Genomic DNA, 12,817 nt, shown 5'->3' with positions numbered 1-12,817 from the left:
AAACTAAACTCAGCAAAAAAAGAAATGTCCCTTTTTCAGGACCCTGTCTTTGAAAAATAATTCGTAAAAATCCAAATAACTTCACAGATCTTCATTGTGAAGGGTTTGAACACTGCTTCCCATGCTTGTTCGATGAACCATAAACAATTAATGAACATGCACCTGTGGAACGGTCGTTAAGACACTAACAGCTTACAGACGGTAGGCAATTAAGGTCACAGTTATGAAAACTTAGGACACTAAAGAGGCCTTTCTACTGACTGAAAAACACCAAAAGAAAGATGCCCAGGGTCCATGCTCATCTGCGTGAACATGCCTTAGGCATGCTGCAAGGAGGCATGAGGACTGCAGATGTGGCCAGGACAATAAATTGCAATGTCTGTACTATGAGATGCTTAAGACAGCAATACAGGGAGACGACGGACAGCTGATCGTCCTCGCAATGGCAGACCACGTGTAACAACACCTGCACAGGATCGGTACATCCGAATATCTCACCTGCGGGACAGGTACAGGATGGCAACAACTGCCCGAGTTACACCAGGAACGCACAATCCCTCCCTCAGTGCTCAGACTGTCCGCAATAGGCTGAGAGAGGCTGGACTGAAGGCTTGTAGGCCTGTTGTAAGTCAGGTCCTCACCAGACATCACCGGCAACAACGTTGCCAATGGGCACAAACCCACCATCGCTGGACCAGACAGGACTGGCAAAAAGTGCTCTTCACTTACGAGTCGTGGTTTTGTCTCACCAGGGGTGATGGTCGGATTCGCGTTTATCGTCGCATGAATAAGGCCTGTACTCTGGAGCGGGATCGATTTGGAGGTGGAGGGTCCGTCAGGTTCTGGGGCGGGGTCACAGCTTCATCGGACTGAGCTTGTCATTGCAGGCAATCTCAGCGTTGTGCGTGACAGGGAAGACATCCTCCTCCCTCGTGTGGTACCCTTCTTGCAGGCTCATCCTGACATGACCCTCCAGCATGACAATGCCACCAGCCATACTGCTCGTTCTGTGCGTACTGCAGTACTTAATGCAGTACTTAATGCAGCCGGTAGTCACATGTCTGTGGAACTTGTTCAGTTTATGTTTCAGTTGTTAAATCTTATGTTCATACAAATATTTACGCATGTTAAGTTTTCTGAAAATAAACACAGTTGACAGTGAGGACATTTCTTTTTTAGCAGAGTTTATTTACTTGATTGATTGCACTTGACAATGTTTGCTTTTTCACAACTCACATACCATTATGATGACAGCCTCCCCCAACCCCGCCTAGTTGTTTTTCCCCAAATGCCTTGTCTCTATGGTGATCATAGATCTTTCTCTTCATGCATGGCACTCAAATGACATCTAGCTAATCGAGAATGGGCCAGGGACAGGAATGTGAGTTATGCAGAGGTACCCTGATCTGATTTCCTGTGTGTTAGTCTGTGCATGCATGTTTACTGTATAGCAGGCTCGTCTGCTGTTTGAATGCAGCATGTGGGTTGTTTTACATCTGTCGAAGCAGATGTGTCTGTACACCTTGAAGCTTGTTTTTGTGCTCTGTTGCACCTCTTAATATTTGAACTTGATGCCTAGTACACACAAAGGTTATACCTACTACACAATGATGACGACACTTGATTTCTTCTATGTTTCCTTTGTGTCTCCATGACAGCTCGGAATTTGTCTGCATCTTTATCCCCTTTAGAACTTGATTTTTGGGGTTTATGTTATCTTTCGCTAGCATCAAACACACACGCATTGTGTCAAACCCTCAGCTAGGGGCCCAGCATGAAACTCAGACTGTGTGATACTCTGTCATGCGCGGACCCTGTTCCACATGATCCCCACAACATGCCTCTGGTGAGACAGGATTAGGTTTCAACTGGTTTACACTGTTTTTATTTTGATTGGGACTTGGTCAATCTCTTTTCCTACACACGATAAATATGTTACTGTACTACTGACTGACCTGTAAATGCTATAGTTCCTGTTGTGAGTAATGGATATGGGTGAGATGCTGTTTCAAAAGTTTCCATCAATCCAGTGCTTGTGTGGCGTGTTTGTAATAGGCTACTGTATGTCTGTGTTGAAAGTATCTGTGCAGCACACAAACTAGAACAATCTGTTAACAGCTCAAATGATCTTGCTTCCGTACTTCAAAGTCACCATAATATCAGTAGTAGTATAAAGCTATCAGTATTCTAAAGTAAACCAACAGCACATTATGTAAGCCATGTGACACGACACTAATTAGCCATTTCACACGTCTTCCTTAGCATCGCTCTGTGTTCTTCACACACTTGATTAAATAGAACAGATTGCACGCCTTGCACAGTACAGCATGTCAAAAATAACCTTGCCACTCATAACACTGACTCCACCATGGCCTGAATGTACAGCCGAGAGAGACCCACCCAGTTGTCCAGTTTAAACCTCTTCAAAAGCAGTATTCCAGTTTTAGAACACATTGTGCAAAGGGTGCTAGAATGGCCACGGTGGTGTGAAGTGAGTCGATGGGCATATCGTCCTCTTAACTCAACCCTTATCCTCCGACTGCCTCTCTCTCTCTTCCTCTCTCTCTCTCCCCGTCTTTTTCTATACCTGTCTCTCTCTCCATCTCTTTCTCTCTACCTCCATCAGTCCATTTCTGTCACTCTGTCCTTCTCTGAAAATACCTCGGCCCCATAGACTTAGATAGACATCACAACAGTGTATCTGTCCCATTATGCCGTCTGTGAGAGCATGGGCAGTGCCATTGAGGCAATTGATGTTGCACAGCATTTTGAAAGAAATACATTTTCTTCTTCTAGTACTTCTATGAGTTGGCAAATCAACTGAAAGGGTGCACTGCCATCTATAGTGTGTTGTTAGAACAGGTATAAAGCCAAGGTTGGCGATTTACTGCCACCTGCAGTTATGGAATGTTTCCTCACCAGTATAATTCATTGGCTGATCCCTCCTGATGACCTGGATGGAATTATGTGATCCGTCCTTAACCCATATGAAATCCCACCCAGTTGACTACTTCAAAATGGTGAAAGTCCTCAATGGCGCTGCCCATGCTAAAACAGGATTTTGGGCACTAGAGGCAGCCAGGGGGTTTTGTAACACAGTTGTATGTAGAAAGGTGCCACATCTAAGTCTGTCTGTCTCTCTCTCTCTGTGTGTGTGTGTGTGTGTGTGTGTGTGTGTGTGTGTGTGTGTGTGTGTGTGTGTGTGTGTGTGTGTGTGTGTGTGTGTGTGTGTGTGTGTGTGTGTGTGTGTGTGAGTGAGTGAGTGAGTGAGTGAGTGAGTGAGTGAGTGAGTGAGTGAGTGAGTGAGTGAGTGAGTGAGTGAGTGAGATGGTATGTCTGGGGCACATGTCTAGTTCCAGTAACCATACGGGCGGCAGGTAGCCTAGTGGTTAGAGCATTGGGCAAGTAACCAAAAAGGTTGCTGGATCGAATCCCTGAGCTGACAAGATAAAAATCTGTAGTTCTGAGCAAGGCAGTTAACCCCACTGTTTCCCGGGTGCCGAAGATGTCGATTAAGGCAGCCCCTGCACCTCTCTGATTCAGAGGGGGTTGGGTTAAATGCGCAAGACACATTTCAGTTTAAGGCATTCAGTTGTACAACTGACTAGGTATCCCTCTTTCCCATGCATGACTAATATAACTCATGACTCTGAAGTTACTGAGATTCGGGTGATGCGTGTGAAGTCATGACTTTGTGTCCTTGAACAAAAAAAGACATGCTATTACATGATCACACGGCTGTTAGGATGGAGAATAATAAATTACAAGCTTGTTTGACTAGCCAAAAATCTAACCATAGTACACACTAAAAGGACGGGAGTTTATTTGGGAATTTCAATTAGATTGGATTTTACCGAACACAGATATACAACATGAATACATCTAAGTCTTTAATAACACATGTAACACTTTGTCGAACTTGTAACGTGTGTAATAACAGAGGAAGACAGAAAGGAATGATGCTGTTTCATGAAGAATACAGAAAGGAATGATGCTGCTTTATGAGGAAGACAGAAAGGAATGATAATGTTTTATGAGGAAGACAGAAAGAAGAGCTTAAAGGAGCTAAGTGCTAAGATGTAATACAAGACTATGGGAAGATCTTAATCGCATACTCCTCGCGTCCTATTTCCTCGTCTCCTTCTCAAAGCCCATTTGATTTTAAAGCCAGAGGTCCCTCCCCTCTGACCTTCTCTTCCAATGGGTTTTGAGACGGAGACGAGGAGCAAGGACACAAGGAGTATGCAAGTTTCAACATGTTTCTTTGGGAGGGACCCCAGAGCACCCAACAGACCTCAGTGGTTCCTGGAGGTGATACAAAATCCCAACAGGAGGGAATTTCACTTATGTCAGGGTGAGTACCCACAAGGTAGGACATCCCTCTTCATCCTATTTCTCTCTGCTGTTACGCTAATGATCTCTATTGATATTTTGCTCAATTAGTAGAGAGTTATTATAGAGGTTTCTTTCTATTTCTTAAATCTCATTGAATAAATCAATAAATCAAACAGAGTCCAATCATCTCAGTCCAACTCCGGCAGAGCAGGAAGTGGTCAGAAACTAACCAAGAGAAGGACGGAGGTGCAGTACAGTGATTCACAGGCCATTCATCAGATAGAAGGGTGGGAGAACAGAACCCATAGTTTAATCTCAATTGATTGAAAATCCAACCTTTCCTCCCCTACACTGTCACTTCATCGTCAAAGACTTGACAGGTGAAAACAATATGGTGGAAGCTCATCATTACCTGGACTGCAGGGAAAGAGAGGAAGCAAGGAGAGGACAGATTTTTCAGACAGTTAAGAAGGAGCCCATAGTTTGGGCTCAGAGGGGATGGGTAGCATCCGCATCCCCTCTGGACATGTCCTGTGAGGTGTAGGTGATGAAGAGGACGCCATCTGGGTCGCTGTACTGGGAGTGTAATGAACATGATGGGAGACAGAGAGCTGGTTTCAAGCGCAGGGCACAGCAGGTGTTTATTGGTAAAGGACCACAGGAGGAGGCAGGTAGCTGGGTCCAGGGACAGCCAGAAGGTCATACACAGGGGGTCCAAAAAGGCAACAGTACAGGCAGGGAAAAGGCTTGTAACATCATCCGGGAGATCAGACAATGGGTTGATAACAGGAAAACCGATAGGCTAAAGCACAGGCAGGGAATAGGCATAAGGCGTCATTAGTGAGGTAGGTAAAATCTATCATACACGGGAGGAGTAAATTACGGGAAAACCAGAGCTCTGAAAGACGTGTGCCACAAAACAAACAATACCTCACAGTGATGGGTTGCAAAGAACTGAACTAAATAGTGAGTGATAATGACATACAGGTGTGTGAACAGGTAATCAGAATTCAGGTGATTGGGATCTGGAGAGTGAGCTGCATTCAGGGGATCTACATGTTTGAGAGTGTGAGTTGGAAGCAGACGTTACAGGAAGTAGACCTCTCCCATACTGGACGACATGCAGGACATGCTCCTCCCCGACACCAACAGATACATAGCCTGGATGGACTCCAAGTCAATCTTACTCCTGAGGAGAGGTAGAGAACAGAAAGGGCCTGTTTAATGCAGGGGCTTACCGTGGAGGACCCAAAAGGCAGAAAAAAATGAACACTTAATTATTTAGGAAAAATATACTGTATATATTATATATGTAGTATATATTTCAGGTTTTTTCACTGAACCGACAACCACAGGAGGACTCAGGAGCACGCTATCAATGAGTATAGACAGCCTGCTGCAGCCTGCGGCCGCTCTGCTAATCATCTGATGGGGGGGAGGAGAGGAGGTGGGGGGGCACGTGGGTAACTGCCTTGATTGGGTAACTGATTCATATTTTTTTATTTATTAAACTGCATAATAAATAAATGTGACTGGTCAATTATGTGAGTAAAGAGGCAAAACAAATACAAATGATGCTATTTGTTTTATTCTCATTTTCTATCCAACCACAGGAGCCCACTCTCAATGTTCAAAATACACCAGAGAGCATCATTTAGCCACAGAGGATCAATAGTTTATAAAGAATTTCTGTGAATTAAGTTTATCACAAGCACATACAGGTATCTGCTGAAATTAAGGAAACATCAACATAAAGTGTCTTAAAAAGGGTGTTGCGCCATGACCAGCTGCCAGTACAGCTTCAATGCGCCTTGGCATAGATTCTACAAGTGGACCTAAACCATGCCATGCACCCCACACCATAACATATACTTTCTATCCCTTGTTAACTCAAGTGTTTCCTTTATTTTGGCAGTTTCCGGTATGTCTATAGTTGGGAAGGCCGCAGCTTGGGCAGCATGCTAGCTATAGGCTACAGCTTGTTCCTTCATGATCATAGACAAATATTCCATAGAAGGATTTTGTAACTTCTAACCCTGGCAATATGACTGTTAAACTAGCAATGGATGCCAGTCCTGACTTGAATGGAAACTGCCCTCTATGGTTTATATTTCTATGGTTGGTTGCGGCTGTCAGTTTGCCTTTTGCAGATTTCAAAATACAATTGTAAGCAAATGCCTACTGCTGAAAAGAGAAGACTAATCTGTCTGTAGAACCAATAGAAAAATATTTTCTCAACAACTCCCAAATTGTATCTAACAGCAGCACTGTTTTTCAAAGTAGATCATCTTGAGATAGGCTATTGCCTTGACGAGCGCATCCGCCATCGCAGTGAGTAGCCTATAGCTTCATCTTCATCATTAGGTGTGTCAGTGTGCATCTGGAAATGTCATTTATGATTTGTTAATCTGGCCCTAAGGATAGGAAGCGGGTTATCACAGGGCTCCCGTGAAGACATGGTCAATCCCATGTGCACACACACACACACACACACACACACACACACACACACACACACACACACACAGACTGTCAGCAAATGCACTTTGATTTCCTCATAATACACATCCTTTTTCATACACACCCAACCAGTGCTCACCTGAGTAGACAGAGGAACTGACCCAAGTTCAGCTCGAATGGAACCAGGAATTTGGTCTTGTCCAGTAGGTGAAGGGACATCTCATGGGAGTAACGCTCTACGATCACCTTTGCAGTTACAGCACACAAATAGACAAATGTTAACATTCCTTGCATTTGATTGGACGCAATAATTTACCATAATGTTAAGAGCAGCAAAATTACTCACAGGTAACTTGTTTGGGAATTTAATACAAATACTGCACACTTCATGTTTTCTTGTAACTCGAAAAAGCATAACAGAAGAACATTACCACTTTATTATAGACCACTAGAATGACTATAGAATAGAACAATAGACTATAATAGAAGCACCAACCAAGGTATTTTCTTAGCTTGAAAGGCATCAGCTCCATAGATTTCTCGAAGGGGAGGCATTCTTCTTCTCGGGGTGGTTTTGCTTCTTGCTGCGGCAGCTTGCTGCTTGTTGCGCTCACGGCGGTCCTTGACCCAGGCTGACTGTAATAGTCCACTCAGGTTGAAGTTGGCACAAAGCCCAACTCTTCACCATTTACAGCTGCCTTTTATATCAAGGCGGGCTGCCGTGGGAGGGGTCATAATGTGGCTAAACTATGGGAATATGCTTACAAAACAGAGCTTGGACCCACTCCCCGTCCTAAGGATCTGATGTGCATTAGCCCTGGCCTCACTATTTGTTCAGATCCACTTTACACATACTGGTTATCTCAGACCATTTACAGCATATCTCAGACGTTTTTGTCATGAGGGCTCACACACTCACTGTTGAATAATTAACTCAAGGATGCGCAATAAAATAATTATGTTTTTGATATGAACAGGACATGTTGATATTTCATAGGAATGAAATGAAACTTCTACATTTTTACTCTGTGACTGTGACTGTTTCTTATTACACACAGGGTACATTTGAAAACAGATATATGGGGGCAGCATTCTGGAATGATGGGAGTCTGAGTGTGAATCATTTATGCATTGGGAATGGAACATACACTACCATTGCACAACGCCCATTGTTTGTCTGCATGAGTTTGTTGTTTCTGAAGTTTTCACAATCTCTCTCCTTTTCTCTAACTCCCTCCCTCCCTCAGTGCACGCACACACACACACACACACACACACACACACACACACACACACACACACACACACACACACACACACACACACACACACACACACACACACACACACACACTTGGCTGGACTGATAGCCAGCTCGAGCTGACCATGTAATTATCGGGGACATACATTGTGAAGCGGTTACTGTGATTTTGACAGTAGCTTACAGGCAGCTTGGTGGCAAGTAAAATTCTGTATTTTATATTACTGTACACCTGTAATATGAATATGGTATCAAAGCAAGTACTGTGTAATGACACATTACAATATTGTACAATGTACTGTATTATACTGTAAAAAAGTAAATGCTACCATAATTGGAATGAATCAATTAATGGATGACTGAATGAAATTAGTAGAAGGGGGAGGTTTATATTTCACAGTATTTTACTGTAATTACAAGGGATTGGTGCAAGCAGGTTGGCTAATAGGTAAAGTGTTTACAAACATTACAGCATATTACTGAATATTTTGTGTTTTATATCGCTAGCCGTGTTTTAAAATAACTTTTCGGCGAAAGCACATTTTGCAATATTCTGAGTACATAGCTCAGCCATCACGGCTAGCGATTTTGACACCCGCCAAGTTCGGGGCTCACTAAACTCAGAATTACTATTAGAAAAATGGTATTACCTTTGCTGATCTTTGTCAGAATGCACTCCCAGGACTGCTACTTCCACAAGAAATGTTGTTTTTGTTCCAAATAATCCATAGTTATGTCCAAATACCTCCGTTTGTTTGTGCGTTCAGGTCACTATCCAAAGGGTAATGCGCGAGCGCATTTCGAGACAAAAAAAATCAAAATGTTCCTTTACCGTACTTAGAAGCATGTCAAACGCTGTTTAAAATCAATTTTTATGGTATTTTTCTTGTAAAATAGCGATAATATTCCAACCGGACAATAGTGTATTCATTCAAAGAGGAAAAGAAAAAACAGCATGGTTTCGTGAACGCATATCCAATCTCTTAGTCACCAGGCAGACCACTGACAAACTGTGCTAGTATACTCTGCCCAGAGACAGGAGACGCCTCAATCCGCTTTCTGAAGGCTTTAGAGAACCAATGGAATCCTTAGAAAGTGCTACGTAATAGCACAGATACTGTAGTTTTGATAGAGAACCAAAAGAAGAACTACACATTCTCAGACAGGCCACTTCCTGCTTGGAATTTTCTCAGGTTTTTGCCTGCCATATGAGTTCTGTTATACTCACAGACACCATTCAAACAGTTTTAGAAACTTCAGAGTGTTTTCTATCCAAATCTACTAATAATTTGCATATTCTAGTTTCTGAGCCAGAGTAGTAACCTGTTTAAATTGGGTACGTTTTTCATCCGGCCGTGAAAATACTGCCCCCTATAGCGAAGAGGATATACTACACTGAATAAAAATATAAACGCAACATGCAACAATTTCAAATATTTTACTGATTTGCAGTTCATAAAAGGAAATCAGTCAATTGAAATACATTAATTATGCCATAATCTATGGATTTCACATGACTGGGAATACAGATATGCATCTGTTGGTCACAGATACAGTGCATTCGGAAAGTATTCAGACCCCTTGACTTTTTCCACGATTTGTTACTTTACAGCCTCATTCTAAAATGTATTAAAACAACATTTTCCCTCATCAATATACACACAATACCCCATAATGACAAAGCAAAAACACGTTTGTAGAAATTTTTGCAAATGTATAAAAACACAACAGCTGAAATATCACTTTTACATAAGCATTCAGACCCTTTACTCAGTACATTGTTGAAGCACCTCTGGCAGCAATTACAGCCTTGAGTGTTCTTGGGTATGACGCTACAAGGTTGGCACACCTGTATTTGAGGGAGTTTCTCCCATTCTTCTATGCAGATCCTCTCAAGCTCTGTCAGGTTGAATGGGAGCGTCGCTGCACAGCTATTTTCAGGTCTCTCCAGAGATGTTCGATCGGGTTCAAGTCCGGGCTCTGGCTGGGCCGCTCAAGGACATTCAGAAACTTGTCCCGAAGCCACTCCTGCGTTGTCTTGGCTGTATGTTTAGGGTCATTGTCCGGTTGGAAGGGAACATTCGCCCCAGTCTGAGGTCCTGAGTGCTCTGGAGCAAGTTTTCATCAAGGATCTCTCTATACTTTGCTCCGTTCATCTTTCCCTCGATCCTGACTAGTATCCCAGTCCCTGCTGCTGAAAACATACCCTCAGCATGTTGCTGCCACCACCATGCTTCACCATAGGGATGGTGCCAGGTTTCATCCAGATGTGACGCTCGGCGTTAAGGAAAATTGTTCAATCTTGGTTTCATCAGACCAGAGAATCTTGTTTCTCCTTTAGGTGCCTTTTGGCAAACTCCTAGTGGGCTGTCATGTGCCTTTTACTAAGGAGTGGCTTCCGTCTGGCCACTCTACCATAAAGGCCTGATTGGTGGAGTGCTGCATAGATGGTTGTCCTTCTGGAAGGTTCTCCCATCTCCCAACTCTAGAGCTCTGTCAGTGACCATTGGGTTCTTGATCACCTCCTTGACCAAGGCCCTTGTCCCCCGATTGCTCAGTTGGACTGTCAACTGTGGGATCTTATATAGACAGGTGTGTGCCTTTCCAAATCATGTCCAATCAATTAAATATACCACAGGTGGACTCCAATCAAGTTGTAGAAACATCTCAGGGATGATCATTGGAAATAGGATGCACCTGAGCTCAATTTCGAGTCTCATATCAAAGGGTATGAATACTTCTGTTTTTTATTTTTAATAAAATTGCAAGCATTTCTAAAAACCTCTTTTCACTTTGTCATTATGGGGTATTGTGTGTAGATTGATGAATAAGACTGTAACGTAACCAAATTTGGAAAAAGTCAAGGGGTCTGAATACTTTCCAAATGCACTGTTTAATAAAGAAAACATTAGACATAAGAGAGGAAGCTATATACAGGGTCAGTGCAAATACCACATGTACAATGTGCAGAGATATTGGAGTACTGAGTAGAAATCTACATGTAGGTGGGAGATTAGGAGAAAGTGACTGGTAGCAGGGTAAATAATAAGAAAAATAATAGTAAACAGAATGGCAGCAGCATAAGTGGTGGTGAGTGTGTGTGCCAGAGTGTCAGTGTAGGCGTGATATGCAGATAAATGTAAACAGGGCTGAAAAGTGACTGGTAGCTGGACTATACACTGAGTGTACAAAATATTAAGAACACCTGCTCTTTCCATGACATAGACTGACCAGGTGAAAGCTATGATCCCTTATTGATGTCACCTGTTAAATCCACTTCAATCAGTGTAGATGAAGGGGAGGAGACAGGTTAAAGAAGGATTTTTAAGCCTTGAGACAATTGAGATGTGGATTGTGTGTGTGCCATTCAGAGGGTGAATGGGCAAGACAAAATATTTAAGTGCCTTTGAACGGGGTTTGGTAGTAGGCGCCAGACGCAGCTGTGGAGATGTGCAGTGATTTGTATTTTTCACCCTTAACAGTTTTCCGTGTGTATAAAGAATGGTCCATCACCCTAAGGACATCCAACCAACTTGACACAACTGTGGGAGTGGTTGGAGTCAACATGGTCCAGCATCCCTGTGGAACGTGTTCGACACCCTGTAGAGTCCATGCCCCATTGAATTGAGGCTGTTCTGAGGGCTAAAGGGGTGTGCAAGTGCAACTCAATATTAGGAAGGTGTTCTTAATGTTTGGTAGACTCAGTGTATAAATAGTTATGGTAGTATACTAGTGGTAATATACTGAGGTAATATACTGTGGCAATATACTAGCGGTAATATACTGTGGTAATATACTAGTGATAATATACTGTGGCAATATACTAGTGGTAATATACCAGTGGTAATATACTAGTGATAATATACTGTGGTAATATACTAGCTGTACTATACCAGCTGTTAAATACCAGTGGTAATATACTAGTGGAAATATACTGTGGTAATATACTAGTGGTAATATACTGAGGTAATATACTGTGGCAATATACTAGCGGTAATATACTGTGGTAATATACTAGTGATAATATACTGAGGTAATATACTGTGGCAATATACTAGTGGTAATATACCAGTGGTAATATACTAGTGATAATATACTGTGGTAATATACTAGCTGTACTATACCAGCTGGTAAATACCAGTGGTAATATACTAGTGGAAATATACTGTGGTAATATACTAGTGGAAATATACTGAGGTAATATACTGTGGCAATATACTAGTGGTAATATACCAGTGGTAATATACCAGTGATAATATACTGTGGTAATATACTAGTGGTAATATACTAGTGGCAATATACTAGTGGCAATATAATAGTGGTAATATACTAGCTGTAATATACTAGCTGGTAAATACTAGTGGTAATATACTAGTGGAAATATACTAGTGGTAATATACCAGTGGTAATATACTAGCGGTAATATACTAGCTGGTAAATACCAGTGGAAATATACTAGTGGTAATATACTAGTTGGTAAATACTAGTGGTAATATACTAGTGGAAATATACTAGTGGTAATATACTAGTGGTAATATACTAGATGTAATATACGTGTGGAAATATACTAGTGGTAATATACTAGTTGTAATATACTAGCGGTAATATACTATTGGAAATATACTAGTGGTAATATACTAGTGGTAATATACTAGATGTAATATATGTGTGGAAATATACTAGTGGTAATATACTAGTGGTAATATACTAGCGGTAATATACTAGCTGGTAAATACCAGTGGAAATATACTAGTGGTAATA

At 42.0% G+C, this 12,817-nt stretch overlaps 1 long non-coding RNA gene across 1 annotated transcript; it reads right to left on the bottom strand.

Moving 5' to 3' along the window:
• Positions 1-3,801: 3,801 nt before the first annotated feature.
• LOC106612104 (uncharacterized) lies at positions 3,802-7,486 on the bottom strand. The gene is made up of 3 exons (XR_001330226.2): positions 7,292-7,486; positions 6,935-7,041; positions 3,802-5,524 (listed from the first exon to the last, which is right to left on the bottom strand). It is a non-coding gene; the product is annotated as an uncharacterized lncRNA (long non-coding RNA).
• Positions 7,487-12,817: the final 5,331 nt, after the last annotated feature.

This window comes from Salmo salar, chromosome ssa09, assembly GCF_905237065.1.
Source record: "Salmo salar chromosome ssa09, Ssal_v3.1, whole genome shotgun sequence".
NCBI classification, from domain to species: Eukaryota; Metazoa; Chordata; class Actinopteri; order Salmoniformes; family Salmonidae; genus Salmo; species Salmo salar.
This window is presented reverse-complemented; position numbering and strand designations above follow the sequence as displayed.